The sequence below is a fragment of the Macrobrachium nipponense genome, chromosome 6, assembly GCF_015104395.2.
Source record: "Macrobrachium nipponense isolate FS-2020 chromosome 6, ASM1510439v2, whole genome shotgun sequence".
In the NCBI taxonomy this organism is placed as follows: domain Eukaryota; kingdom Metazoa; phylum Arthropoda; class Malacostraca; order Decapoda; family Palaemonidae; genus Macrobrachium; species Macrobrachium nipponense.
The window spans coordinates 112,173,659-112,179,658 of NC_061108.1; positions in this window are offsets into that span (position 1 = coordinate 112,173,659).

Genomic DNA, 6,000 nt, shown 5'->3' on the forward strand with positions numbered 1-6,000 from the left:
CTGGTCCATTTTTACTTCCAATCCATTTATACCCCTGATACATTTCAACCCCTGATCCATTTTTTACACTACTCCATTTTTAACCCTGATCCATTTTTACCCTCAATCAATTTATACCGCAATCCATTTTTACCAATGATTCATTTTTTCACCCAATCCATTTCTACTTGCTATCCATTTTTGCCCTGATCCATTTTAACACCCGATACATTTTTACCATGATCCATTTTCACCCCTGATCCATTTTTACTCCTGATCCATTTTTCCCTGTACATTTTTACCCACAATCCATTTTTACCGCGATCCAATGTTGCTCCTAATCCATTTTTATCCCCGATCCATTTTTTACTGCTGATCCATTTTTATCCATGATCCAATATCACCACTGATCCTTTTTTACCTCGATCCATTTTTGACCCAAATCCATTTTTACCCCAGATCCATTTCCCCCCCAATCTATTTTTAGCCCTGATTCATTTTTAACACTGATCCACGTTTACCCCTAATCCATTTTTACCCCTGATCCAGTTATACCCTCGACCCATTTTACACCGATCCATTTTTACCCTAATCCATTTTTACCCTTAATTCATTTATACCCCCGACCCCCTTTTACCCGGATCCATTTTTACCCATGCTTCATTTTTACCCGATCCATAGTTACCCCGATCCATTTTTACACCTAATCCATTTTTACTCTGATCCATTTTTACCCCAATCCATTTTTATGCTGATCCATTTTTAGCCCCGATCAATTTTTATCCTGATCCATTTTTACTCTGATCCATTTTAACCCCTGATCAATTTCTACCCGTATCCATTTTTACCTGTTCCATTTTTTCCCCTGATCGATTTTTGCCCTGACCCATTTTTACACTGATTCATTTTTACCCCTGATCCATTTTACCCTCAATCCATCGCCCACCCCACCCCAGACCCATTTTACCCTGAAAAATTTTTACCTACGACTCACGAAATACATTTGCCCCCGATTCATTTTTACACTGAACCATTTTTACCCCCAATCTATTTTACCCCTATTTTACCCCTGACTGTTTTTTCCCTGATCCATTTTTAAACCTGATCCATTTTTACACCCGATCCATTTTTACCCCAATCCACTTTTACACCTGATCCATTTTTACCACCATTCAATTTTTATCCCTGTCCATTTTTACCCTCATCCACTTTTACCCCCGATCCATTTGACCCACAATTCATTTTTACCTCCAATCCATTTTTGCTCCGATTCATTTCTACCTTCGATCCATTTTTACCCGATCCATTTTTACCCCTATCCATTTTTACCCCTATCCATTTTTACCCCTATCCATTTTTACCTCAATCCATTTTTAACCCTATCCATATTTGCCCCTATCCATTTTTACCTCGATCCATTTTTACCCCCCAATCCAGTTTTACCCCAATCCATTTGACCCCCGAACCATTTTCACCTCTATCCATTTTTACTCTGATCCACTTTTACATCGATCCACTTTTACCACGATCCATTTTTACCCTGATCCATTTCACCCCTGATCCATATTACTCCTGAACCATTTTTACCCCGGATCAATTTTTACACTGCCCCAATTTTATCCCCTATCCTTTTTTACCACGCTCCATTTTTACCCAGCACTCCATTTTCCCTCACTCTTTTTTTTACCCCCTCTCAATTTTTCACCTGCTCCATTTTCACCTCGCTCCATAATTTACCTGCAATCCATTTTTACGTGTTCATTTTTTTACTCCTGCTCCATTTTTACCCCCTTTCATTTTGTACCCCCTCTCGATCTTTATCCCCGTTCTTTTTGTACCCCCACTCCATTTCTACCCCTGATCCATTTTTACCCCCAATCCATTTTTACCCCCGATCCATTTTACCGCCGATCAATTTTTACCCCAATCCATTTCTACTCCACTCCATTTTTACCCCGATGCATTTATATGCTGATCTATTTTTACCCCACTCCATTTTACCCCCAATCCATTTCTACCCCACTTCATTTTTACCCCGTTCAATTTTTGCCCGGTCCATTTTTATCCCAATCCATTTTTACCCTGATCCTTTTTTACTCGGATCCATTTTTACCCCCACTCACACCAATCATATTTTTGCCCTCCAAGCCATGTTTACCACGATCCATTTTACCCCCTAATTCATTTTTACACCTGATCCAATTTTGCTCCCGATCCTGTCTTACCCCATTCCATTTTTTACCCTTGATCCTTTTTCACTCCACTCCATTCATACCCCAATCCATTTTTACCTCTCCATTTTTTAAACCTCCCCTGATCCAATTTTTACCCTCGGCTCCTTATTTTGTCCACCCCTTGTCTTTCCCGCAGTTTTTTAATTTTAGCCCACTTCCATTTCTTTAACCCGATCCCCGCTCTATTTTTATCCCAATCCATTTTTACCCTGATCCTTTTTTATTTAGACCCTTTTTCACTCTGATCCATTTTTAGCCCCGATTCATTTTTACCCCCACTATTTTCACACCAACCATACTTTTACCCTCCAAGCCATGTTTACCACGATCCATTTTACCCCCCAATTCATTTTTACACCTGATCCAATTTTACTCACGATTCAGTCTTACCCCACTCCATTTTTTACCCTTGATCCTTATTCACACCCCTCCATTTATACCTCGATCCATTTTTACTGCTCAATTTTTACCCCCGATCCATTTTTACCCCACTCCATTTTTATCCCACTTCCTTTTTTCCCGCATTATTTTTAGCCCACTCCACTTCTATCTGATCGATTTTTATCCCAATCGATTTTTAACCCCGATCCATTTTTACTAAGTTTCATTTTCACCCCACTCCATTTTTACCCCCCTACATTTTGTATCTCCACCACATTTTCCCCCTCCATTTTTACCCCAATTCATTTTATAACCCCACTCCATTTCTACCCCACTAAATTTTTACCCCACTCCATTTTTACCCCTGTTTATTTTGTACCACTCCATATTTGCCCCGTTCCATTTTCACCCCTAGTCAGTTTTTACCCTTGATCCATTTTTACCCTCAATCCATTTTTACCCTCAATCCATTTTTACCCTCGATCCATTTTTCACCTTCAATCCATTTTTACCATGCTCCAATTTTACCCCACTACATTCCCCCACTCCATTTTCACCCTGCTCCATTTTTACTACTGTTTATTTTGTTCCCCGATCCATTTTTACCCTCATTCCATTTTTACCCACTCCATTTTTACCCTCGATCTATTTTTACCCCAAAACCATTTTCACCCCTGATACATTTTTACCCCCAATGCATTTCTGCCCTCGATCCATATATACTCTCGATCCATTTTACCCCCAATTCATTTTTATCCTCGTTCCATTTTTTATCCTTGATCCATTTTCACCCCGATCCAGTTTTACCGCTGATCCATTTTTACCCCTCTCCATTTTTACCCCGATCCATTTTTTCCCTGATCCTTTTATACTTAGATCCATTTTTATCCCCGATCCATTTTTACCCCAACTCCATTTTCACACCAATCATATTTTTACCTTCCAAGCCATGTTTACCACGATCCATTTTACCCCCCAATTCATTTTTACACCTGATCCAATTTTACTCCCGATCCAGCTTACCCCATTTTTTCCCATACTTATTCCCCTACTTCCTTTTGATCCCATTACTTGATCCTTTTTCACTCAACTCCATTTATACCCTGATACATTTTTACCACTTCATTTTTACCCCCGGTCCATTTTTACCTCACTCCATTTTTATCCCACTTCCTTTTTTCCCCGCATTAGTTTTAGCCCACTCCTCTTTTACCCCGATCAATTTTTACCTCAATCCAATTTTACTCCTGCTCCATTTTTACCAAGTTTCATTTTCACCCTGCTCCATTTACCCCCCTTCATTTTGTACCCCCACTACATTCCCCCCCTCCATACCATTTTTACCCCCATTCATTTTATGACCCCACTCCATTTCTATCCCACTCCATTTTTACCCCTGTTCATTTTGTACCCCTGATCCATATTTACCATACTCCATACTTACCCTGTTCCATTTTCACCCCTGATCCATTTTTACCTTCGATCCATTTTTACCCTCAATCCATTTTTACCTTCGATCCATTTTTACCCTCAATCCATTTTTACTTTCGATCCATTTTTACCCTCAATCCATTTTTACCCTCAATCCATTTTTACCCTCAATCCATTTTTACCCTCAATCCATTTTTACCCTCAATCCATTTTTACCCTCAATCCATTTTTACCCTCAATCCATTTTTCCCTCAATCCATTTTTACCCTCAATCCATTTTTACCCTCAATCCATTTTTTAACCCTCATCCAATTTTTTTTAACCCCTCAATCCATTTTTACCCTCAATCCATTTTTACCCTCAATCCATTTTACCCTCAATCCATTTTTACCCTCAATCCATTTTACCCTCAATCCAATTTTACCCTCAATCCATTTACCCCAATCCTTTTTAAACCCTCACATCCAATTTGTTTACCCTCAATCCATTTTTAACCCTCAATCCTTTTACCCTCAATCCATCTTTACCCTCATCATAGTCATTTTTTAACCACATATCCATTTTTACCCCTCATCCAATTTTACCCTCATCCTTTTTACCCTCATCCACATTTACCCTGAAGTCCAATTTACCCTCAATCCATTTTTACCCTCAATCCATTTTTACCCTCAATCCATTTTTATCCTCAATCCATTTTTACCCTCAATCCATTTTTACCCTCAATCCATTTTTACCTCTAATCCAAATTTGACCCTCGCTCATTTTCCCTCAATCCATTTTTTTAACAGACGCAATTCCAATTTTACCCTCATCCATTTTTTTACCCTCAATCCATTTTTACCACTCACTCCATTTTTACCCTCACCAATTTTCCCTCAATCATTTTTACCTTCGATCCATTTTTACCCCATCCTTTTTACCTTCGATCCATTGTTACCCTCAATCCATTTTTACCCTCCCTCCATTTTTACTCATCCATTTTTTACCCTCACTCCATTTTACACCCTCATCCATTTTACCCTCATCCATTTTTATCCTCAATCCATTTTTACCCTCAATCCATTTTTACCCTCAATCCATTTTTATCCTCAATCCATTTTTACCCTCAATCCATTTTTACCCTCAAGCCATTTTTACCCTCAATCCATTTTTACCCTCAATCCATTTTAACCCCCAATTCATTTTTACCGTCAGTCCATTTTTTATCCTCGATCCATTTTCACCCCGGATCCATTTTCACCCTTGATCCATTTTCACCCCGGATCCATTTTTCCCTCGATCCATTTTAACCCCCTATTCATTTTTATCCTCGATCCATTTTAACCCTACGATCCATTTTTCAACCCCGGACTCCATTTCTTTTCCCTCGATTCCATTTTAAACCCCCACCCTATATCCATTTTTATCCTCGATTCCATTTTTAAACCCCACTCAAATTATTCATTTTTATCCCTCGATCCATTTTTCAACCCCCTGATCCATTTTTACACTCCATCCATTTTAAAACCCCCTTATTCATTTTTTATCCTCGAATCCATTTTATTTCCACCCCTGAATTCCCATTTTTAACCACTCCATCCAATTTTAAACCCCCACCCTACTTCATTTTTTTACCCTCGATCCATTTTCACCCCTTGATCCATTTTTATAACTCCATCCATTTTAACCCCCTATTCATTTTATTTTACCCTCGATCCCATTTTCAACCCCTGATACCAGTTTTACACTCCATCCAATTTTAAACCCCCTATTCATTTTTATCCTCGGTCCATTTTCCCCCCTCCCCAGATCCATTTTTTACACTCCATCCATTATCACCCCCGCTATTGCATTTCTATCCATCGATCCATTTTTTACCCCTGATCCCATTTTTTACTTTTAAACTCCATCCATTTTAACCCCCACTATTCATTTTTATCCTCGATCCATTTTTACCCCTGATCCATTTTTACCCTCGATCCATTTTAACCCCCAA